The sequence below is a fragment of the Anser anser genome (assembly GCF_964211835.1).
Source record: "Anser anser genome assembly, chromosome: 1".
NCBI classification, from domain to species: Eukaryota; Metazoa; Chordata; class Aves; order Anseriformes; family Anatidae; genus Anser; species Anser anser.
In genome coordinates this window covers 12,044,661-12,071,270 of record NC_139720.1, presented here as the reverse complement: position 1 = coordinate 12,071,270, position 26,610 = coordinate 12,044,661, and the positions used below count along the sequence as shown (strand labels likewise).

At 37.2% G+C, this 26,610-nt stretch overlaps 1 long non-coding RNA gene across 2 annotated transcripts; it reads left to right on the top strand.

Annotated features, from left to right (window-relative positions):
* Positions 1 to 5,435: 5,435 nt before the first annotated feature.
* Positions 5,436 to 19,920, top strand: LOC310888725. Of its 2 annotated transcripts, XR_014576100.1 has the most exons (5): positions 5,436 to 7,219; positions 7,551 to 7,720; positions 14,256 to 14,290; positions 15,727 to 15,784; positions 18,697 to 19,920. It is a non-coding gene; the product is annotated as an uncharacterized lncRNA (long non-coding RNA). The 2 variants fall into 2 exon arrangements; XR_014576099.1 differs by lacking the exon at positions 15,727 to 15,784.
* The last annotated feature ends 6,690 nt before the right edge of the window (positions 19,921 to 26,610 follow it).

Genomic DNA, 26,610 nt, shown 5'->3' with positions numbered 1-26,610 from the left:
CTCTGATGTGAGAAATCTTGAGCGTAGTTTTCATGGAGGCTAAATGCTGTTTTCTTCAGCTGAAAACAATGGAAGATTCAGAAGTACACCACTTTTTGGTGTAGTAGCAGGTAAATGAAAGTGCCAAAGACTTACTGCATTCAGATTAGAGGAACAGTTTAGACTTGACTTCTCTGTACTTGAGTTTTCCAATCAGAAATAGAGAGATAATAATCTTTTACTATGCTGCACAAGTGGTCTAAGGCTGTGTGCATTCGCTGAAGTGAGTCTCAGCTGCACTGAGGATGAAGCACCATGGAAAGACCTGTGTTCATGGATAGAAAATGCTTTTCTAAGCAGCTGCTAGTCAGGGACTGCTCGCTGCTTTCCTGTGCCAACCCTTCAATAGCTCTGTAAATATGAAAGGAGGGTTGTGGTCTACTTGTGTGGTATTGATATGCATTTTGTTCTTGTTGCATTTCAAACAGCATTGAACATAAACATTTTTTACATTTTTTTTTGTCAGTCATTTTTCCTTGTGGTAAATTCTTAGACTCTGACATATTTTGAGCTTGCCTTCAGCAATCTGTACACATGTTTCTTATTAGGATCTCCCTTGTTACATCATTTGTTATAACACTGTTTTGCCAAATGTTTGAATTAGGGAAGGCATGCCATTTTAACGTTATTCAGGGATTCTTGCAGAGAAGTAAGGTAAGATATAGATGACATTCTGTTTTGAGCTCATAAGCCCAGACGTTTCTGATTAGGGTTTTCAGCAGCTTATAAAACCAAATGGGATTTGATAGAAGCTAGCTATAAAGGAAGTTTTGCAAAACTTCTTAGAAAGATTTGAATCCTTAATTTGTGTGTATTCCCAGCTGAAGTTTCATTGTGTAGGGAAATGAACATGGGGAGCTCTTGCATAACCAGCAAACTCCAATTCTGATTTCAGAGGAACATAATAAAATGAAAATAAATTACATGGTAATAATTGTTTTGGACTGCAGGGCTAGTGCAACTTCCAGGGAGAAAAACAAAAGCTCTGATTCACCATGGTATTACTCCATTTTTATACTGTTTTATCTCTATTGCATTCAAGGAACAGCACTGGCAAAAAAATTAGAATAAGGGCAAAGATGACTCAGGTCGTCATGGCAGAGGTTTATTTCTTATTATATCAAAACATATACAAGAAACCTTTAAAAAATAAGTGCACCTCATTCACTTGACATTTTCCAGTGATAAAGTCACCATCCATCTGAACATATTTTTTCTTATTATATGGTAGATTGTTCAATTACATCCATCAGCGCAATATCTGGAGAAGTAAGGCAGGAAAATATTACTTCTCCTATATGGACTAAGGCAGAGAAATAATTAGAGACTTTTTTAAATTCAGGTGGGAAGAGTAAGGCAGAGATGGGAATGGAAACCACATTTACCCCATCTAGTGCCTTTACACAAGGTTTGCCTGGTTTCTTAAAGATGACCTTCCCCAGTTCTTATGGGATGAATGGCCCAATGCTTCTCCCTGTTCATCCAAAAACATTGCAGATATTCATACATTTTAATGTATACACTCTGCGTGAGCCGTATGCTAACTCTACAGTGCCCACAGTGAAGAATTACCCATGTTAGGAAGTCTAACCTTAATTTCAGTGATTCTTATTTTGTGTCTATGCTATAAGGAACAGTCAGAACAGATGAATAAAGATGAAAGAGATTGAAAAAACATGTCAATTTGCTTGATTTTTGCATTGGCCAGGGTTTTCTCTGCCATTATCCCTCTTGTCCTGCTAGTCAAACTCAGCCACTGCTCAGGGACCAGGTCAGAGTGGGATTCTCCACTCTAGAAGCTACACTGCTTGAAACTGCATTTCATAAGTATCTAAGACCGTTAATTTTGGTAATCATGTCAGTATTCATTGAATGTTTATCTCAGACAACTTTTTTATTCCTGTGTCAATGTTCCAGCCTCCACATGGCTTATTTGCTTTCCCAAATAGATTTTCAGCCCCATCTAGCTCTGCGTGCCCGCTATATCTTTTCCAGGACCAATTCCTAACTGCCAGTCACCTATAGGTTTTGCCAACCCAATAAAACAAATTCAGCTTTCCTAGCCTGAGACAGACCTCTCAATTATTTCCATCCTTTTCTCTGCTGGGTTCAGGGGACATCTACCAAGGAAAGTATCCCAGTATGCCAGCAGAATACCCAGCAAGCTGCTTACTCAGCTGTGGGAAACCACAGCCAGAACAACTCCTGATAGGACTCTCAAAAGGACAATATTTTAGAGGAAATACAGTGTGAAATGTCAGATGAGGAGAGAAATATAAAAACTGATCACTGGGAGAAACGATTAGGTCTCTGTCTCTTTCATGGGCTATCTTTCCAATTAAAGCCTGTTGTTATCCTGTCATTTTGCTTTCTTTTTATAGATAGTCAGTCTAATTTTGGTATTGGGAATTAAGCCAGTGCTGGTTTGGAAAGGCTCATATTTTCAATCTGCTCACCCAACACTAATATTTATTTGCTCTTCTGAGAGACAATATTGAAAAGAGATATAACTATTTTCAGACGTGTATGCAGTAGTTGTCCCCAAAACTGCTATATTATCAGACTCCACAACATTCTTTACTGTGCCTGTTTCTATCTGGAACATCACTTTGTGGTTACAGGCTATCATGTACTGGGAATACATTCACCTTGGCCATTATTCCCATGAAGATGAATACAATAGCCCTAATTAAAAATAAACAAATAAATAAATAAAGTCTAAATTTGCTTAGCTTCCCAGAATCCTGGTCCAGCTGCACCATTGACAAAACCTGTATGTGATGCTGAGTGTTTTCTCAAATTATATATATATATATATATATATATATATATATATATAAAATGTCCCAGAAGAAAGCTAGGGGTGGAAACTGCAGGAAAACTGTCCCCAGGAAGACCAGTGGAAGGTTTGCCTTTGTGCTGGGGAACCTGGGAGACCCCAGCAACTTCTCTATAGCAAAATCATGTTTCATTCTCTTGGAAGCAGAGTTAACGAGAGAATTGGTTTCACTGAAAAACTGCGGTGTCTGGGGAGCTGTTCGTTTGGCATAAAGTTTTTGCTGATTTGCTGCTTCATTTGATTCAAACCAAAATCAGATTTCTGGAAAAATAAGTCTGTGAATTGGAAACTTGTTTCGCATCCAGATTTACTCTGTTGTTGTTGGTGGTGGTTGGTTGGTTGTTTTGTTTTGTTCGTACTTTAGTTTTTTTAGGTCCTTAAGTAGTATTAAAGTTAGTCAATAGTCTGGGTAACCAAAGATGAAAGTGTAACTAACTAAACAGTAATACTGAAATGTATAGCTACAGTTTACAAGAAAAGCCTGTACTACGATTTACAAATATGAAGCTCATCAAAAATCTGGATATCAAAAATAATGATAACGTGGCAGATTTCCGAGTCTCTTTCTGGGCCTGTACATTTCAAACTTTCCAAAAACCTTGTAAGGAGTAGGAAATTTCCATCTAAAAAAAAAAAAAAAAAGTAACAATTTCTGAGGATTTCGGAAAAATGCCAAGTATTGTGAGATTTTGATAAAAGCATGGGTGTTAGCACCACCGAGAGCAAGAATAGCTCTCTGCAAACATTGCTGCTCTGACAAAGCCAATGTGATATGTCTCGAGGAATAGCGTCCTTTCTTTTACTATGCTCACATGCTGTACTGACACTTCCAACGTTCCTTAATGTACACTGCGTACTCTGTTTTTACACAGTACTTGTTTTGCACCTCACTGTTTTCAGCTCTGCAAAGTAAAATTATCCACATGCAAAGCCAAATTAAATGACATGGCATAAACAACTGCAATATAATGTCACACTTGTAAGTAGAAATTGCATTAATACTTTATAAACTTGCATGCATGATTTAATAATAAGCAAATAATGACAGGGTATTGTGTGTTTCTCAGGTATGAGTGATCAGATGGAGAAAGTAATACTGAACCACTGCTGAAGACATACTACATCCAACCTAGGTTTTGCCATTTGTATTTACAATGCAAATATTAGATGCATCAGGAAATATGGCGCATAATCCAGCAGCACATGTCTGGTCCTGGCTTTGCAAGAACTTTTAATAGTACAAATCTGGAGCCTATTTGTTGATGAGTTACCTCGTTTTGGTGTGGTGTCTACATGTAGTTAGGCCCTTGTCCTAGAGTAATGCACCCTTGCCCAGGACACAGTATAGTTACTATGGTATAGTTCTTCAAGACTTTTCTGTTGTCTTCCCTGGCCTTGTCACTAAAGGGTAAGCTGACAAATATAATTATTCTGGAAGATCAAATGTGGCTTAATTAATCTCGAAGCAATTGAGCATTACAAACGTTGTTCCAGAAGCATAAGGCCTGGATTTGGATATTAGTATAGAGATGTTATGCTGGTTGTCAAGAGCAGCTTATTTCATAGCAGTGGCTATGGCAGTCAGCAACCCTGGTCAGGAAAGACTCATCTATGAGCAACCATTACCTGAACTTTCTGAGTGAGTCAGACAGCAGCCAGTCCTTCAATGACTGCCCCACTCTGATGGTCCCTTATAAAATTGTTTACTTGGGAAACTCTTGCTGCTTCTTATTTCTTTATGAAAGTTTTTTGGGGAAGAGGAATCTAACTCTCATTTAAATCACCTTGTTTGGCTCTTTAGACAATGTTTTATTGTTTTTATGTCTATAGTTGGAACCTCCTATTTCTTCTCAATGCAGCTCAGGAAGCAGTGTATTGTAAAGCTAGTAATGAGTCATTTCCTAGGCAAAATAAGTCAGGCTTAGTTACGTGGATCCTGGAATTCTATAGCTTTATGTTTAACTAGAAAGACGAACGTGAAATATATTGTATGTTGCAGAACTTTCTATAAATCTATTAATGGGATGGTCTACTTACATTTCCCACATTCCAAAAATAAACTCCTTCAGGGCTGAACTTGGCACAAATACCTAAATAAGAATCTTTATGGAAGCAACCTAACCTTTTAACAATACAGACTCACGCCAAAAACTCAGCTGAAATCAATGGGAACAATTCAGCCTGCTGACATCTGTGGAGGTATGTAGAACTATCTCAGGGATACAAGATGAATTCTAATTCTAATCAAGCACATAGGATTGTTTTACTACACTGTTGGTAAAAGAAGTGCAGGTGTTTTAAAATGTAACACTAAGAGGTGAACTTCAGTTTAATAAATGCAAAAAATATATATATTTTATATCTGAAGGTTTGTTTCATTACTTAACCATTTTGGTGTTTGACTTGATGCTAAAGGCTATAATAGTGTGTACAATGAAGGGATTAAAATCCTTGTGTTTCTTTTGAAAATTTATCATACTTTCAAGTGTTTTAGACATCCTTTCCAAAAAGAATTACTTGTGAAATTCATCCCTTGAAAATGACAGCACAGTTGAGCATTTCTTTGCTGAAGTGTTAATATTCTTTAGCAACCAGGCAACTGGCATATCTTGGATCTCTCCAAGTGGGAATTTGTTTACTTTTTGAGCAAGTAATGTAGTCATTAACAACAAACTTGGATATGCAATCAGCAATGACTTGTGTCTTCTGCTATCTTGTTAATGCACATTATTATTCACAGCCTCTTGCAGATCTAAAATACAGCCAGCTTCTGAAAACTAAAGAGGAAAAATGTTGATGCACAGACTAAGAAATTAACATTGAAGTCTGAGAACCTAAGATTCTGCATTGTCTTGTATTCTGTGTCAGGGTCATCCTGTACAGTGGGTGTAGAACACTAATGTTGAGATTTACCAACATTTCACAAGTCCTCTGAATTTGTCTGTTCAAAACCTTTATGATAATTCCTAGTGCAAATAAGAATCAGATCCTTGACACTTCTGTTGTAGAACCAAAGAACAGGTTAGACATCCAGTAAGAGACCAGAGTTTCTTTACAACTAAAGATAGAATTTAACTAATTAGCTACTTTGAAATAATAGATATTTAATAATAGATGGTTTAAAATATCTTGATAAAACCTGACCCTGCACAGATGAATAGCATGCATGTGTTTTGCTAGACAAGTCTTCTTTCAGCTAGAGGATGAAAATACATTTTTATTTGTTGCTTTCATAGCTGAGCGATTTGTCTATTAGACTAATAAATAAACAGGAATGAGGAGAAATATAGACAAATATTGGCAGATTTTATGTATTTTCCCTTTTTCTTTTGAAGAGAACAGTCTGCTATTTTTTGTTGATCTAGTATGAGAAGATTGGTATGCTCAAGTTTCCCAGGGAGTAAAACAAAGTTCTTATTTCTCCGTCAGAGTGTAACATGCTAGAAGTCAGGCGCTGAGGTGCTCCACAAACTAGTGACAGTTCAAGAAAGGGCCAGAGCAAACAAGCAGATGGAGAAACGCCAGGTACAATATCAAGGAAAGCCTGCAGCATACATCCTTCCTGGCGTAAGAAGCTTCTCTGTTGCTTTCAAATTTACATTGCTTTGCTTGAAATACCTACCTTTTGCCTTTCTAATGCCAAGGTGCCTATGGCTTTTACTGGTTTCACTTTGGCTCCTCTTCTCTCCTTGTAAGGTACAGTGACCTGTCAATATCAAAAGTGCTTGTAGGTCACCTGATTTTTATTGTGGCTCATTGCATGTGGCTGCAAATCTTTTGTACAAGACACAGCATGTTAGAAGTTATCTAATTAATTCAGCAACTTAAAAATTAGCCATTTGTTCTAAACCAGCTGTAAAATGTAGCAGGTTCCTTAAAGGGCCAATTCATTCCTCTTTGAGACAAATAGTGGAGGATGGGATGTTACTCTCTCCACCTACAAAGTGAATTTAGAAGGCAAGCTTAGGCTGGTTATCTAACTTCAGATGGCTAAACATAACATAAGCATATTCTCTATTTGAGAATTTGAGCCCTTAAAGGCAGTATTTCTCATGGCTCAAGAATCACTTCTCTTTAAACTCAAGAGAAAGAGATACTTCAGGGTTATCCATTCTTCCTAGATGCTTTTATTTTTCTCTGCAGCTAGTTCTAACTTAGAGTTTTCTCTATACACTGACACACCGCTCCAAGTCTGCAAATTAGATTTTGGATTCTTTATAGATTTATTCAAAGCAGTGGATTTACATGGCTTGTTACTCTGGCTTTCAGGTGGTTCCAAGGATTTCTCTGAAAAAAAAAAAAAAATCTTACCAAATTTTATCTGATTCTTTTACTATCTAGGTATGAGTAAGTTCTAATGATCCTAAATCCAATATAAGTGGAAGCACCTGTAAACAAAACAAAAACAAAACTAAACTAACAAACAAAAATATTTTCTTCACTATCCCAGGTATCTGTAGTGTTTGATACTTAGGAAATGTAACTGACAATGGGAAGTAAAATCACTTGTCATTTTATAGTTTCAAAAATCTTTAGGTACTGTTGTGAGCTATTTTCAATTTATTAAGAGGCTGAAGTTACGTATTTCTCCATATACAATTGACAAGGACTGCAATAGTGGATTTTCTTCCCCTTTTCTTTCCCAACCATGTGTATTCCTCTTCTTCCATAGCAAACTAGCTGACCATGAAAATTTGCAGCCAAGTAGAAAAGGAAGAAATTACTGCCCTCTGCTATGGGAATGGCAAATATACCTGAAAATTAGTTGATCAGCATGCATGTCTGTCAATCAGTGTGTCCCAAACTCAGAAGCAGAAAATGGATGTGTTTCCACCTCCTCTGGTAAGTCACAATGGATGCTGAGTGGGAAATTGGAATACAATGTACTTGTTCAGAGAAAAAGGGGACTAGGAGGTACTTATCTGCAAGAATTAGCCTTCTACTGCTCATATTTCTTTCTTGTTCATGAAAATGATGACTAAGAAACTAAGCAGACAGAACTAATGGAACTATTGGTTCATATGTACTTGAAATTTTGATAGTGAGTTTACATGAACACATGATATCATACATCTGAGAAGAAGGAATCAGAGGTGAAAATAGGTATTACACACTTAAAGGCAATGCATCATATAAAGAAGAAAAGGGAGATGAGAATTTTTATTTTAAAAGTCTCTCTTCTGTTTATCCTAACCCTTCTGAAGTGAATCAGAACATAGCTAAATTGCTGTAGCAGCACAATATAAATAAATGGAGATGTTGCTCTACAGACATGATAAAAAGTTCAGCTACAGAGACAGACAATACTGGCTTGCCTCTGCCATGTTTGAGTTTTAGAGCAAGAAGGGTTAGGAGATTTGAAACCTCATGTTTGACTGCTTGGCCTTTTTGTATCAAAATATTCTCATCACTGAGAGCTGGGACACCTTATTTGCCCCAGCTTAAAACATGGGACAGCTTTTGTATTTCTGCTGAAGATAGGAGCATAGATAGATATTCAACGTTAAGGTAAAATGGTATTCACAGTCATATATGCAGTTCCCATTCTGGACAAGAGTTGGATTAGCTAAAATATTTCACCTTCTACACTGTAGATATAGGCATTGATGGGAAACTCTCAGGAGTTTGATAGGTACTCATAGGAGTACCTATGGTCCTCAGGGTATCACAGGGTCTCTATCATGGATGAAATGCTTAAGACACTGTGCTCTGTTATGCTTTCATATCTTCCACTTAGAACAAAGCTTAGAAGAAATTTCTCAAGGTCAGTCACTTTTTCTTTAAGACAGTATCTGCTCAAGTGGCTGCAGACTAAGAGGGTGAAGGTACCTTCAGAGGCTTCTTTCTGAAGAGTTTGTCTCATAACTAGAATACAGACTTGAGAAAGAAACTGAAGAGACTTTTTGAACAAAAATCTAGCATCTGTGATCTTAACATTTATAAAGACTATATGGATACTCAATAAACACTATTTTTTCACTGTCCTAAATTTGAATGTTCTCTTCTACCAATGGAAAATACTGTTGTATACCTTCTCTTCAAGTGCCTTAGTTTAGAGGGAGACTAAAATTTCAGTATTTTTTTACAGAAGTCATACTACAAAACACATTCTTCTGTCAGTTCTGTATGTTAGTGCTTATAAAGATGAAAGTATCCATGGCAAAAAAAAATAAAAATAAAAGTGCAAGAGAAATTGGGCTTCATTGAAAACAATTTCCATAGCAATCATGCTCTGACAAGAACTATAAAGATAAATATCAGATAGTCCCTTTTTTTACTCTATTATTTATTTATTTTTTTTATTTTGTTAAATGAACCCCAGAGGAAGAGAAGGAAAGGAATAGAGACTTGAAGACTTAAATATAAATTAATATTTTTAATCTATGTATATATATCCTGAACAATGAATATTTTCATGGAATGACCAGTAGACCTGCAAAACAGTCTTCCAAATGTTTATCTGTCAAACTGATTCTGTCCCTGCAAGTCTGGAACACTTACATTATTTGCTTTCTTTTTGTCTTTGTCCATTATGAATCACAGATATTAAAGATGAACACAAAGAATTGAAATAATCTGCTTCATCTCAAGTAACATCAAGATCATTTTCTGCTGTATTTTCTTTCATATTTTTTTTCCAGTGTGCTTATGCTTATACCTGGTGATGGTGATTCTATTATTTCCCTGGTGATGGGGATTCTATTATTTCCCTTTAAAGACTGTTCCACAGACCAATAGGCCTTATAATTATTAAGACTTTTTTTCCTCATATTCAGCCTAAATTATTTTGTTTGTGTCATCTTGTTATTACCTTGTGACATGTCTCCCTCCTTGATATTTATGCACTTCAACTGTTTTTAGATAGTTATCACGTCTCCTCTTCTTGGTTTTCTCTTAGCATACATGAATGGGATATAAAGTGTCTCAGCTCAGCTTGAACTAGAAGAACTCTGGTACTTGTAGTGGGAGGTAATTTAACACTTTAAAGTAATTAATGTGATATTATTAGTGCTTTTAGCCAATGCAGCTACATTATTACAGCATTTACTTAAGCAATATTTCATCTTTTTCCTGCACAGTGTTTTCTCCTGAAAAGAATACCTTCATTCAAAAGATTTCCTTTGAAGATTTATACACTTATATACATTTTAGACAATACTTAAAATGTTTTTTTCTAATTGATCTTAAATGATAAATCTTCCAGCATTTATGCAATGTTCATTTTGAACATCTTTGTGCAATTAATTTATCTTAATATATTAAGCCTCAGAACATTTTTTCTCTGTGAGAATTTAAAAATCATCATGTTAGAAGATTCCACTGCTAAGAGAAATGTTGAGGTGACATTCAAGACAGAATCTGCCCCTCATCCAGCCTTCCACTGGGTGGGACCTGCAAGCTCAGTGAGAAGGGCCCCTCCAGCAATGCAGAATGCATGTGCAAATTACCACTTTGCCCTTGCAAGCATTGTAGATGTAAGTTTCATTCACATGGAAGGGAAATTTTGAGGACACACTTGGGTTTGGCTGGCAAAGACTACTGTCCAGATAAAGTCTACTGCGCTTAGATGCTTCTGTAAATTACACTGAGTAGGTAGTTTGCAACTCAAGATGTTCAAATACCACTGTAAATCCACCCTTTTGTTCAGCAGTTCCCTTCGGGTACTGCAGAAAAATAGCTTACTGTCAGTGGCCACTATTGGAAGATGGCCTATGGAAATGACAAATGCTAGCTGGTGTCAGGACTACTCACAGCATCAAAATGTTATTGCTTCAAAACTGGGTAAGCAGTTCCCACTGTGAGAAACCTCCATAGGCTTGTTACAATTTCTAAATCGTATTCCTACTGCAGTCTGCTCTGTACAGTGGAGAACTAATTAACTTGCTATTATTAACAATTACTATTATTATGGAGAGTAATGTTAAGCAAGAATCTGTTTGCTTTGTTGTCAGAAGGGTTGTACCCCTGGCATTTTTAATTCAGAGCCTTTTCATCTTGTTATTTGCCTTTCATTTCCTGCTCACAGTACAACATGCCAAGTTCAGTGTTTCTAAAGCCCTCGGAGCCCTCTGACAATATTGAAAGTCCTCTGGCCTGTTGTTTTGCCCTGCAGTCCTGACGCCATAGGTGTACATTACTCCATGAGTTATTGCTCAATTTTAGTATAAAACACAATATTAAATCATCTTCTAAATAATTCTAAAGAATAGCTGTTATTCACAGGCTCAGGTTAAGTACTTTGTGAGTTATATTCATGCCAGATGGGATACAAAAAACTGTTGGGTGATAGTACTTTATTAGTAGAAGAGAAAATATACAACGTATGTAAATAGGATTGGTATCTGAAGGCACTGTAAAGCTTCACAGAATGTATGTAGGTGGGGTGGTTGATCAGGGATACAATAATGTTAAGTGAAAGATAGTCAGAAGAAACTTCCTTAATGATAACAGCAGAAAGAACAGATAAATTTAGCTATGTACACTCTGACACTACAAGAACAGGAAAGAGGAGAGAAAAACTGTCCAGAAAATGAAATATGCGTGGATTACACATGTTCTAATTTCACCTGGGGTTAGTGCTGTTACTTGTGATGGACTACCTGGGGCTGAATGTGTAGGTTAGACATCAGTTCCAGGAGTTTGTTCTCCATTTCATCTGATTATATTAGTATCCATTTCTGGTATGAATTCATGCCCCACATTCTCCACCTCAGCTCAGCTGGAGCACAAGGAAGTGGATGTTTCTGGGGCATATGGAGCAAGTTATTGTTTTCCTTCAGGCTTCAACACTGCACTAGTAATGGCCTATGTGTGGGCATTTCCTCCCATACTCTCTCATTCCTGTTTTCCAAAGTCTGTTTGTACTAGCACGATCTTGTATGTATAGGTCTGTGGGTTACCACTAACATACGGTCAGTCCTTGCCAATTCCAGTGCGTCTGGAATAGACAGAAGAAAGATTTTTTGATCGCATTGCAGGGTGCCTGGCTTCTTAATTTCAGGTTATTTCTTCCCTCAGAAACAGTTCAAGTTTAGAAATGTTAATATGGTCATTTTGGTTACTTCATAGATTTAATTGGTAAGAGCTCTGTCTATTAAACTTTAACTCTTGTTCCTTTAAGGAGCCATTAGGAAACAGATCTTAAAATTTTGTGGCAATGCTAATATGAAGACTGAAGCAAAAGGCTTGTGAATGAAAACAAAAGAAAGAATCCCATCTGATTTCCTGGGAATAGTCACTGCTTTGATTATATAATATTGCCTGTCTTTTAACCCACAAGCTGGATACAACAGAAATACGGCATGCAGAAAAATGTGCCAAATGAGCAAATACAAGTAGTGTTACAATACTACCAAATCCCTCTTGAGGAGGAGGGCGCTATTTCATTGCCCCCATGCAAACTGAATTCAGCTGAGGGTGAGAGACTACACGTCCAAAGCAGTTGCAGCCAACTACACGCCTTACTCAGGAGCCTGCATGAGAAGTACAGTTGCTGAAGAGTCAAAAGGGCAATTCAGACAAATAATCTGGGAGGATGAGGTTGCAAAATGATCATTTCTAACACGGACAAATGTCAGTGCCTCTTTACAGCCTGAGAAGATCTGTAGGCTTTTTCTGGGGGGATGGGAGGCGGTGGGGGTGGTGGGTGATGGGGATGGTGGTGAAGAGTGCTGGACGATATCTCGAATAATAGATGATGTACTCAGGGAGTCTGTAGAGTCCAGTGAATAGGGGCAAGATGTCATGAGTTCAAGGACAGAATGCATATTCTTGGGATATTTAGCAAGTGATTTACCTGTAGCCAAGATTCGAACCAAATAAGCAAAAAAGAAATCTGATAGCATGAAAACATGAACACTTCTCTGGTGATTAACTAGCATTTATCCTGTTCTCTTTTTGAGTCACTATATTCATCTTCTCACTGGTGCTGAACAGGAAAAAATTTTGTTTTCCTTTTAACTACTCTACCTGTAAGTACTGAGAACCAGGGAGTGACTATTATTTGCATGAAAAAAAGCCAGATCAGGGAGAACTGTGCATGATGGAAGGTCACAAAAGGTGAAACTCGGCTTGGGGCTGTCTTCAGAAATACAACACAACATTCACGAGATGCTAGTCTTGTGAAGTGTCTTCTCCAGCAGAAAAGGGCTCCCAGCTTTTTTTTAGACAAACTTTTTCCTGCATGGCACTACAACTGTGTGTGTGCCAAAGACAAGACCACACTCTCGTTGCTGGCAGAAAGGAAAACACAAATGGAGTCAGTGTACTTACTGAGTTCACCCAAATTAATTCTGATATATTTTGGTATGAGATCAAACCCAGGTGTCAAACGTCTGACAGAATTAAAATGTTTCCAGTTAGCTCAGCTGCATTTTGGAACACTAACTCTGAGATGTAATGATGACATAATGATACCATTCTTAACAGTTTCATTTTGGATTGTTTTAAAGAGGGAAAGAGTTGGGTGGACTTACAAGCATCGGGTGAGTACCAGATGTGGCTAGAATAAAGATAACTGCCTGCTAAAGTAATAATGCTTGAAGTTCCATTTAAAAGTATTTCAATACATATCTGCCCAAAGGGGTGAAAAGATTCCTTTTGCAGTTATAAATTTCTCATTCTTACTTCCCTGGAGTATCATAGGAATGATGGAGAACATAATATAGCAATTAGATTCTGCAGCTAAATTCCTCAGCAGAGACGTGTTTGCAACAGGCCAAAAAAAAAAAAAATTTCTACAGCTGAAAAAAAAAATGTACTGACAAAACCTTGTCTAGAATGTGGATGTTCTCTGTGATATTTTATACAAAAAAATAGTGGAAGACATCCATATAAAGCCCATCAGAATCGCTTGCCAATTTCTGCTACCTGGAACATCCTTCAGTATTTCATCTCAGCTCAGTGCATCTTGACCTGTCTTTGTCTAAAGAGGCACCACTTCAGGGTAATATATTTTAAAAGCTTTTTAAAAATTATTGCCAGTTGTTTGTCATGTTATGCAGGTGGCAAGAAGAATTACATTTAATTATGTAAATCAAGAGTTGCAATTTGGTTAAGGGAAGTGTCTGACACAGCTACTGCTTCGAGAGTCTTAATTGTTGCGTCAATTTGACTTGTTTGTTGAGGCAGCCGAATTTGTCCCACTAAGACATACCATATCCATTTTCAATTGCCAATTTCTTAGTTGTATCTTGAGGGGAAAAAAAAAAAAACTTTTTAAAACACGAACTGCATTCTGTATGTGAGTTGATTAATTCAGATGGAAGGTGTTATGGAAACTTAAGAAAATATGAGCTCTGACTGACAAAACTTGATAAGATTACTGCTTCAGCATCCTAGTATTCTTCATTTCTTTCTGATTTCTATTTCCTTTTAGAAGATGACCGGAAGAAAAAATGAAAAATATCAAAGGCAAGTAAACCTTGATTTGTCACAATGGATTATTTTGCTTTTATTTAAGACTTTTTAAATTATATATTTAATAATACACAATTATGGCTTTTCTTTCACCTGACCATGTCATTTCAAGGTTATAGTGTAACATTTTCTGAATATAATGAAATAATATTGAAGACTCTGTGAAATAAATTCTTCTCCTTCATTTTGAAATAGCTCGTTTGTGAATATTGTTAAAAGGAATTAGTTAAGATATAGTAAAAATATTTCTGGGTGTCTGGTTATTTAGTTAAATTTGAAAGCATAACAGTGGGAGTTTGATGACTCCTCCTTGTTGTCATTAAACCCTGTATTTTCTATGTAGGTATTGCTTCCCCGAGTGATTTTGCTCTTAGAAATGAGGTCCTGTTATGTCCACTATACTTAAACTGATGACAGGTTCCTGTAAAGTTCAGTGCCCATAAAATGTGTGCTCTGCTGCTACGGGAATACAGCATCATTCTGACATAATGGCAAGTGTACTAGGAACTTTACCTAGTATTGATCCCAATAATGAGGCTTGATCCCAATAAACTCTCCAGCAAAATTTCCTCAGACTATCACTCACTATACGTCATCTTTTCATTCATGGCAAAATATTCTTTTAAGACATCCTTCACTTTGGAGAGCTCAAAAAATCCTTATTTCCATTAAAAAAAAAATAGAGAGAAAGAAAGTATATGATAGGTTAATAATTTTAAATTTGTCATGTATTAAAATGCTGCAAAAACATTTCTATTTAGAATGATCTAACGTACTTTTTTTTTTCTGTCTAAATGAAGTTATATAGTAATGCCAATTTTCAAAAGGGAGGCAAGTTCCTTGCTTTTTGAACAAATTGACTTATATATTTCTTACAAACAGCCCTTTTTAATAAACAGTCAGTAAACCCTAATATTCTTGGAACTACTTGTTAATTTGATGGCATGCAAAAAGAGTGGGGAAAAAAAAAAGGAAAGGAACACATCTGAAAGTTGTATATTTCAGTTCAATAGCTATTTTTATTAGCATTTTATTTTAGTATGTATTTCACAAGTCAGGCATTTATTTTCTCACAGAATGTTCATATAAGGACAGAAATGGATGAAAGATTAGAATTGATCTTCAAAGAAAGTGACACAATATTAACATATGAATGGATATCTAATACATATTTTAGGTCACTGAAGAAAATAAGTAAATGTGAAGTGCTTGAATGATAATGTGCTCCAAAATACTGAGCCCCATGGGGCTCAGCAAGAAGCCTGGACAGCAAATGTATAGGATTTAAAGATGGCTGGGGTGTGGGGGGGGGAGTGATATTTTAATTCCTAGAAGCATGAAATATATATATTCAGATTTCCATCTACTCCTAGGGAGTCACTCTTAGGATAAGTCCAAACTAAAGTCCCGATTTTCTGGTTCTACTTTAGACATAGAACATCATGAGAGCAAGATTGCATCAGTTTAGGATGGCAGAGGTCTTACAAGGTAAATCTGCAGGATTTGGACATCATCAAATCCAAACCTAAGCTTGGGTCAAAACTTTGAACCCTCATCTGAAACTTAAATCAGATCTGACCACAATCACTCCCCATCTATCTATAATAAATATAATGAACACAGACAGGAAACCTTTCTCCCACACAAGCTGTCCATACAGTTCAGCAGTGACCTATTACCGCCACAGCTCAACAGAAACATCTAATAGGATTAAAGTCAACATCATTGGCAGGGAGAAAAGGTCATCTAGAACCTGAAAATGTCCAATAAGCACTATGACCTCTCTATTTATGGATTTTGTGCTGCTGCCTGTTGCTACAACTTCTGAACAAATTCCTGGGAAAGTAGATTGGCACCGAAACAAAACCTACAGGAGAGGTGTTAAGTTTCTGGGTTTTTGCCTTTTCCTCATTACTTAGAAATTTTCATGTGGTTGGATCTGGGGAACTTTGGGAAGGGAAGAGTATAGCTTCCTTCTGAGTATTTTTTCTGGAAAAAATTACTGTGGAAATTTTATGAAGCATTTTCTTTTGATTGTTGGTTTCTGGTTTTATGCAAGACCATTTGAAGACTTCTTTGCTAGCTAAAGAATGATCCAGCATGCTTCATAAGCCCATTTTTTTCTCAGAGAAATAGGGAAATAATAATCTGTCTGCTACCCAGCTCTTCATTACATAAAGAATAAATTAGCAACGGGGCAATGACTGGAAAATATTAGATTTTGGGTTATTTTGTATTTAGATTTTTTCAAAGCATACTTGTTTGACCGAAAGCAAAACTAGGTTCTAAAGTATAACTTAGTTCTGTGGAAGAAGAGTTTCCTGGCAATTCTTCCAGCGAGACCAAAAGTAAGAATTTTTATTTATTTATTTATTTATTTGTGAGATATTTCATTTGCAAATCAGATATGATGTTACAGGAGTTAGCGAAGATACTCTGCTTTAAAACAGTGTACACTGGGAAAAACCTGGCCCTAGAGGAGAAGTTTAATATTAACATTTTCAGATTACAAATTTACTTCCCGATCTTACTATTGGCATAGGAGGTAGAATCAATGTTTAAGAGCCACGGTCTGCTCTCGCACTGCTTTTTCCAGACTGAGCTGAGCTGAACTGAGTGAGGAAGGGGGGTCCTTGGGTGACAAGGAAACATTCAAGTGAGGATGAGCTGTTGCCATCTGGGAGAAGGAGACATCTCCCTAAGCACTCTAGTAAACCCTAGTATCAAGTTATTAATCCCTGCACAAAGATGAACTGGGAATACATTCTCAAATTTCCTTTTTTCACTTTTAAATGAGTCATATTTTTCAGAAAAAGTCAGTCTGAAATGTTCATCCCTGAACCTGTAGGAGAAAGAAGTTGATGGAAGGATTTTAAATAGCACCTGAGGATTTATCCTGGCCCAGGCAGAAATGTTGGTCTTATGAAGACTAACCCTGTACAGGCTGATGATACTAAAAATAAAAATAAAAAAGTAAGAAAAGGGATTCAGAGTTGCCAGTCGGCTTAGCTTCATGGATTTCAATGGCTTTATCTGCAATAAACCTGGAGTAGCAGTGTGGAATGCAGCTCTCCAGAGAGGACTTAAGCACCTGCTTATAAAGGTGTGGCAGTTTAAGCAATGACATATATATATATATATATAAGAAACATTCTGAAAATATAATTGGAAGAAGCAAGGAGCACTAGATCCCAGTGCTGGACTGCCTCCTGAATGACCAGCTCCTTGTGCAGAAATGTTTGGAGGAGACTCGGGACAAAACTGAGACTTGAGGCAAAACACAAATGCCTAGTTTGAAGCATGTAGATAGCCCTATTAAAGGAATGAGCGAAGCCCTTGTAGGTTTGATTCTCTGGCACTGCTCATGCACTGAAGGTGCTGGTGTGTTTAAATGACTTCCCTGTGCTGACAACTAAACCTGGCAGGTGAGGACAGAGTGAAATTTACTACCTTCTGACAGTTTTGTGATCCATAACAACTAAATCAGATAGGCTTAGTGAAGTTTACAGTGGACAGACACCCTTCTTAGAAAGCCACCAAGACATTTAGCCATCTTATGGAAAGCCTCATCGTACTGTCCAAAAACAAGGTGGGCAGGTCTGCTGCGTGGTTCCCTTAGGGCATGGCAGAAAGGCTTTTACGGGGCTGTGCATGAAAAGATGATTGTGGCTATCTTCATTTTTTGGGTGTAGAAGAGGTTTGCTGATTTAGCATTTTTCCTGAATGTTAATTTGATTAAAAGAATAAAAAAATAACAATTAAAAGCCAGTACATATTCCCTAAATTTTTGCTGTCTGCAATAACAAGAAACATGCTTTTAATTTTCCTTACAGATTTCTTAAACTTTTTATATAGCAATTGGGGCATACTCATAAAAATCTATCAGGCTTATTCCCTTATGCATGTTATTGCTAGTTCATTTTCCATCTTCCAAACGTTCAGAAATGTCAGTTTTCAATAAAATCTTCTTAGCTGGAAATTGGAATTCAGTTATGGCAATACACTCCTAAGTCAAAAAGTGAGCCAAACAATTTTCACTGCATTCTCTCTGCTCAGTCACAGTTTTACAATTCTGGAATTTAGCACAAAAATAAATAAATAAATAAATAAAAAGAGCTGTGAATAAGAGACTTTTGCCTTCTTTTCATCTTCTAATTTATCTGAAATATTTACCTACAAAATTGCTGTTGTCCTCTTCCCATAGTACAACATGGTTTGAGATTCAGCCACCTGAATATGAATCTAGTGACTGAATCTGTTATGTCCATATTTGTGGGTTGACATTTTTCTCTGTGAATACTGGGTAGGATTTTCGTATTATAGTGGTCTGAACTGTGGAGTAACGGTGATATATAAACAGAACTATATAAACTCTGATTATTTTTCACAATTTTGGGCAGCATGAAAGTTGAAATGTAAATGAGTGGTTCTCCCAGCTGAAAGAAGAGAACATTTACTACTGTACTGCTGACAACAGACCTGTGGGAACATCCCTGCAGGAATTAAAAAGACAGTTCACAGCAGAACAAATGAGAGAGACAAGAAAAACAAGGTTCAGAGATAAGAATAAGAATCCTGTTAACTGTAAGTGATTTAAATTTAAAAATCTGAAGCTGAGTGAGCAATAAAAATGAATTTCTTCATTTCCCCCCTTTGCACCCCCACCCCTCCCCCACCCCCCTGGTTATTGTCAAATAATGTAAAAATAAATGATGAGATGGATTCTTAATGTCTTGGAGAGATGTACTCAGGAGAAACAGCAGCAATACAAATAATTATTTGAAAATTCTTGTAAGTTTTTACACTTTTACGTACAGGATGGAAACCCTCTGACCAAAGACTATGTTTAATTGAATTTATTTTGTAGCTGTTATTACAAATTGTATGGAGAAATAACTGGTTAATGCAATGCGCACACACATACACACAAATAAAATAGCTTTCTAATGCAAGGTTGAATCCTGCCACGTGTGTGTGAAAAATAAGAACTTGCATTGCATCTTATTTGTCTTATATAGCTCAGAAAACTTGCTAGATCAGCTATGTGCACACAACTTTTTGAAAGTGTGTTTCTATAAAGATAAAAGAACATTTAAATTGTTTATTTTCTGATGGCAACAGTTATACAGCAACATGGTGAATATCTCACTCCTGATGTTCACTGAGGAATCACTGAAGTTCATCCAGTTCTTGAAATGTGATTTCCCACCCTAACATCCCGACTTGCACTGTTTATCCTTCTACCCTGACAGTATTTGCTTTTGCATCTGTACAAAACACAAAGCATTGGATCTGTGCATTAGTCACTCGGGTTAGGATTTCCACAAGGGGGTTGCTCCTCAAGCAGTAGTTACATGTAGAATCATTTTGTTGTTCTCCTAGTCTGCTGCTTGACTTCAGTTTGTCAGTGAAAGTTTAATTTACTAATCAATCAAAGAAGGTATGTTAATGACTTTATTTACTTCTCAGAGTGAAATTGTGTTGATTGCTTTGATCTCATAACAATCACTAAACAAGCAGGTGCTTTAGTTCTGTTTTAACTTAATAAAATGAAATGTAGACTTCTAATTCTGATCTTGGGTAAGAGTTAAACTCAATGTATAATAAAGTCTTTTACTTGACAGTTTATAATACCAGAGATTTATTTATTTATTTATTTATAAGCTTTTACCTTCAATAGTTTGGTGACTAAAAATTCCATCCAGGGAACTGGAAATCATGTTGATGTGGTTCCTGCTTTGCCTTCTGATCTGCTGGGTGACTACATGAGTCACTTGAGCCCTAAGCTGCACCTCTTGTTGCTGATTTGAATGTTGTGTTACCACAGTATAAATCCCACTGAGTCCAAAAGAGCTGCCTCCAGGGAATAATATATTACTACTGAGACTACACATGCAGATAATTCAGATGATTGAAATATAAATGATACTATCTAACTTTGGCCAACTTCAACAATTTCTGACTATCTGTAAAGCAGATAATAACTGATCAGATCTATAAAAGACCAGGTATGAAAAATTAATTTTAATTTATTATGATGAATTCCTTGAAACTTTAAATCTTTTTTCGTTTGTTTGTTTGTTTGTTTCTTTTGTTCATCTATATAGGAAAGAAGTGGGATATCTTTCCATCAGAAATTTCTCTTATCTAATTCCTTTTTCAACTGTTCTCGATTAAAATGTTCATAATAGGAAATTTCCAGCATTTCAGATTATTTCCAAAGGAGGCTGAGATGAGTTGCCCAGCTCATTAGGGTAAGATAGAAATATAATTCTCTCTGTTGTTTTATCTCAGTTTGGAGGAAGAGTTGTCGTCTGAACATATTGATCTATCAGAGTAACCTCTGCAGTTGAGGAAACCAGTCAATTGTTCTCTGTGTGTTCTCTTGGTTACAGATTGAAATGTTTCCTGGAATATTTTAGAACAACAGCTGATTTACTTTAAAGAATATAATGGAAACAGCCCCTGAGTTGGTTAGATATACCTTTCCATCCTTATTCTCACCTATGACGAATATTCCCCTCTGTCATAAACATCCTTTATGACACAAAGTACTGACAGAGAGATTGGAGACCTGAGCAGAAGATTTCAGTTTATGTGAGACTAGGTGCAACATTTTTATTTTGATGAACAACAAGATTTATTATTGCTCAAGGAGAATATTTACCTTGGCATCTCTTCAGTTAGTATTTAGCTCTTGGTTCAATAAATCTAGGTATTCACTTATTCAGAAATCAATAGCAACTTAATTGGTATTGGCAGGACATGCAGTAAAAATCTTTTCAAGCTGATAATTGAGTGTTAGTTACTAAATATGATTAAAAATATGTACTTCATAGTATAGACCTGATGCAGTTATGACAAAGATTATCTTATTATGTATGATCAGAGAATTTGGGGGTATGGAGCCACTTTTGTGTTGTGAGTAGAAAAAACGCTAAAAAATGGACACCCATCTGCAGTACTTGTTTAGGATTTGTTTCTTCTCTTCTATTTGTTTAGAACAGAATAAAAATATTTCAGTGAATTAGTAACATGTTTCTAATTCCCAATAAAAATGATTACATGGTAATTATATAATGTTAAATGAGTACATAAACAATATTTCAGATTAGTACAGAAACTTCTATCTCTCTGCCTAGAAATGTGTTAAGTATAAGCACAATTTGAAAATGTTTTGTTTTTGTTTTTAATCTTTGTTTATTCTTCATGTACCGAGTGTACTACGGCATTGATCCACATCTGTAGATAACATGGTAATGTGACTGACACTAACAATATCCTCTTCATCTTCTGGGGTAGCACAATGCCACGGTCCTAGCCACAGGGAGTGAAGTGGGATCTGACCAGCTCTTGCTATTCCCATGCTCATAACCAGCAACTACATGATGCAAATGCATAACCAGCAAATGCACGATTCAGTTGTACTGAATTTAAATAACATAGCCAGAGTACTTCACCTACCTTCAGAACTGGAGGAGTACTGGACTGTGATAACAGAGAATTCTCAGTGTATCACAACAAACACAAAATACACTCAGTATTTTGCATTCTTCTTCAGACGTAGTATCAAAATATCTTCCCCGTCTTTGAAACTGAGGCTCTCCATGAAAATGACACAGCCAATAATGACTTGAATAAGAGAGATTTATTATACAATTTCCAATTTCTGCTCATCAACAGAAAATTATTTACTTCTTTACTTATTATTACTTCCGCTTTCTGGAAATGTCTTTCAGCCAGGCTGCTTTTAACATGCTGTAAACATGGTCATGCTCACCATGAGGTTGGCAGATATTTGGGTACCTCACTATGACCATAAAGAGTCCAGTAAGATCTGCCTGGTACTTCTGGAAGGCTGTCCTGTGCAGCAGTGACTGACTCAGCCCTAATGAGCACCAGGATCCAGCACTCCTGCTAGGAATAACAGGAACATAATTTGTCCTGCACAGAAACAGAGAAGGATAGCGGTGCTTGCATCTGTTTCTGTATGTGACCTGCTGTTTGACAAATATTTGTTTAATTTCTTGTGTATTCTCAGATTGATTAGGAAATAAAAAGGATAAACGAGAACTTTTCTTGGGCCTGTATGATAGCCGATATCCCAAATTTAATGAGTATTAAGGGATAGTTCCAAATTAATAGCAAAGTGGGAATTAATCCTGATACCAGATGTTAGGAACTCCTACATGGCAAAAACACATCAGTCTTTGTATGGCTTTTGTGCCAGCTTCATGAGTTAGCACATGTTTAACTAATAGTTAAACAGGTGGGAACAGGCTGATTCAAGAAGAAACAAGAATTTTGTTATATTTAGATAAGTTAATATATATATTAAGGCACATAAACATCACTTTTATAAATAGAAAACGATGCCTAGTGTTATTAATTAGTATGATGGATATATGAGCATGCATGTATGTATAGTATTTTTCTTTTGCGATGACAAGAAATTTCTGAATTCAGGCTGTCAATGCTGAACACGTAATGAAACTGGCCAAGTCAAGATCTGACAACTCTGTGACCCTTATGGTGGTCCTAAACCTAATTGTTAATGGGATGCAAACGGAATATCTAACAAATAGGATAGTATGTTTCAGGAATCATGTCGAAATGCATGTGTAGTTGGAGTTTCCAAGTGAATGTGTACCTAACACGGTGGGGATAAAGGAGCATGTCCAAGAGACAGGTTTTCCTGCAGTTCTTTTTCAAAGATAAATTTTCATGTATCCATTGTTCTTATCCAGACAATAGGGCTGCAAGTATAAGGGAAATAACCTTTATAGTGGGTTTTGCCCCTTTAAGCTGTAGTTTTAGTGAGATTTAGTCTACTTAAATCTTGCCTAAATTTAAGGACTTATAAAATCCCCTAAAGTCCTAACAGCAAACTTGTCCGTATACTCTTCAGGGATGCTTGCCCCCATAGGTGACTATAATCATAACATCCCCTTCTGTTTAGATGAAATGGTTCCTAGATGCCTAAGTATTGTTGTTCAGTTGTATGGAATAATAGGAGTAAGACGAGTTCCCATACCCTGCCTGAGGGCTATGTGCAGTCACATGGACACCCATCTCTGGCAGAGAAAGAGCCATTATTACAATGGTCAGCACTGCAATTAGTAATGATTCTACCTTCCTCTTCCTCTCTCCCCGGCCACTTTTTATATTATTTGCAAAATATTTTGATAAGTAAGAATTGTCTACCAAGAAATTGGGTTCTGTACCTATGCATCAGGGAGCCTTGATTTTACATTCCAGGATATTTTGTGTTTCACTTCTGTTGTACAAAAATACAGTATTCTCATAATAACTGACAGTTTTCTGTGACAGTTTGCTGGGATGAACTTAATTAAAGAGTGGGTATTTAGCTGGCTTATCATTAACAGTCAACAGAAGGAAGAGGCTTATGTAGCATGGTAAAGTAAAAGCTAGCTGGCTACTTTGAGGAATAGGGAGGACAAACTCCATTCATTATCCTCTAAATAGCTCAACAAATGTAGCATATGAGGATGCAGCAGGCATTTTAAGACCAGGTGGAATGACAAGTGATGGCCAAAATGGCATCAGTTGGCTGATAGGAGTTCAAAAGTTTAGACAAATGGCACTGAATGGGTTATAGTTACCCAATGTGACACTTAATGGTATTACCATTGCACATCTGAAACCACGTTTCCAGGGCTTGGTGCATAACACCTGGCATCTCAACCACCCCTGCTCTTCTCCCTCTCATGACACTCACCAGCTTGGTAACGATGGTGAGCGGAAGCCTTTCAATACATGGCTGAGCAGTTTCTGCAACTGGATGTAATTACCTCTACTCCTTTTGGAGGGGGTTCCAAACCATGCTATGGCTACATTTGTTTAAATCTGACATTTTAATTTTATGCATTCCAACTGGTAGCGCAATCTGTCCAGGACATTTCTTAGATGGGAGACATGGGAATGGCATGTTCTGCTAGCACTAACGTTGGAGCAAATCAATCTGCAGCAGTGGGGAAGATTCCAGGTACTTGACAGCTGAACTCCTCACACTATATTAGATATGTCATAGAGTTGTCATTTTTGATGCAAAGCTTTCATTGTACTTTTGGGGCTAAAGTCAGATTTTGTTATAGAAACAGAATTCCTGTTTTCAGCAAATTTCTTCAAATGGGAAGTGCAATAACGTGAATTATCCTTAACTTCTCTGTCAGATGTTGGAAAGGAATATTGATGGCATAAGAAAATGCCATTTCTCATACACATCTAAATTTCACCGAAGTCCAAGCAGTAAATAACCTATCTCCAAAAGAGACTTTGAGGTGCCTGAGTTCATTATGTGTTTCCCCATTCAACCTGGAATTTTTCTGAGCATGTGATTTCATTTAGCCATTCAGCCAGCTCTACAAGCTCTGGAGAAGGTATTTCCTGCCTACAGTGTAACCACACCACGTGTCAGCCAACAGCCATTTGAAATCTTCAGTGTCTGTCTGGTTGCATTGATCTTCGTAGTAATCTGTCCTCTGAATAACAGTCCTCTGGCTGGACTGCGTTACCAGAAGTGGCCATACAGCTTATGTTACACTTTCATGGGTTATAACCAGCATATAACTCTGGCAAGAAGGTCTGGAACCAATCCCAATGGATAATAATAATAATAATAATAATAATAATAATAATAATAATAATAATACCATGAAGCTAGATCCCCGTTGTTGCCTGGTCTCCTTCTAGACATTTAGGTCCTGCTTCTTGACTGGCAGTGGTTTGGGTTTAACAGGAGGGGGACAAAGCAAGCTGATGCAAGAGAGCATGTGCTCCTGGAATGATATTCAGTGCTGTGGATGCAGCCACGTGCAGGGTTTTAACTTCTTGGATCACTGCTGTAATTACCGGATTATTATGCAGTAATCAAAGCAGCACTGCTGGTCCATTACATTCTCATCCTTAGAAGACGGATGAGTACTCTGGAGGCCAAGTGGATGAGCTACCTCAACATTTCTTGCTGATTTCTTGTACTCTGTATGGGCACTTCACATTAGACTAAGTGACTTTACAGGTTTTCAGCATTACTAGTGAGAGCACAGAAATCTGAGATAGATAGTTTAGGTATCATGGACTGTCCCTATCGCCCAGCTGCTTACCATTCTGGTGAGGAAATATTTATGTTAGGATATTCTGTGGATAAGTGGGACTCTGCTTGGAAGGGATGTGACCAGTGAGCTCATACATATGTGTGCATCCCAGGAAACAGAGCCTTAACTTTGTTTTAAGGAAGGTATCCTCCACAGGATGGTGAGACAGTCATGAAGCCACCATACCGTCAAATACCCAAGTTGGACCTCTGCATGTCCCTCCTGACATCACAGAAAGCAGATAGGACCAGGGAAATGGTGTCTCCTAATCCTCAAAATCGCCTCTTCTGCTGAAGCCCTCTAGAAGCACTCACACAGGTGTGGTTGGGTACTGCTGGGATTTTTCTGTTTAAAACAATGGTGTCTGTATTCTGCTGTGGTTTGCATATAGCTCTCACCTCTGCACTACTAAAGCCTTTCAAATGTGCTGCAAGCAACACGACTATAGACTGCCATGCACAGTTCTTTTTATTCCCAAGGAGAAATTTTGCAGGTTTCTTTGAAAGTTATTTAATAAATAATATGTAAACTGTGCATATTTCTGTATGTTTGAAAAAAATGCTGAAAGGTGTGTTTAGAAGAAGAAAAGAGTGGGGTTTCTGACAGTGCCATTACATGGCTGTGCTGCAGCCCAGGATTTCCTGGGCAAATCCTGTGGTACCTGCAGCAGCAGGGCCGTATGGCACAACCCCCTGCCAAAAGTTTGCAAGGACATGGGAGCCCTCAGAACACAAGGCTGAGATTAATACGGTGAATACATCACTCAGCAGCAAAAAAAACTTTGAAGCTATTGTTAAGCAAAATTCTTTCGCTAGTTTTAGGTATTGAAGATGCCAGCATTCTGGAAACAGCCCTACACAGCATGGTCTGTGAGGAATAATAATTCAGGTGAAATCTGAGCTTTCCAAGCAGCAAAATGTTGAAATGGCAGGTTTAACAACAGAGGAAGTGTTGAAATAACACAGTTTCAACATCTTTCCTGTCACCATCCTGAATACCTGCCATGTGAAGATAACAGCTTTTTCCGAGACATTTGTGAAGATCTCTGGTTGTAGTCTTCCCTTATGGAGCAGGGAAAAAAAGTGTGATAGTGGCAGTTTTTAAATTTGTAGTGAAATCTGTTCTGGTGAAAAGCACCTGACCAGCAGAACAGGAGATGAAAGTCTCTTGTAAGAAGACAGTACGGTTTTGTTGCTGAGG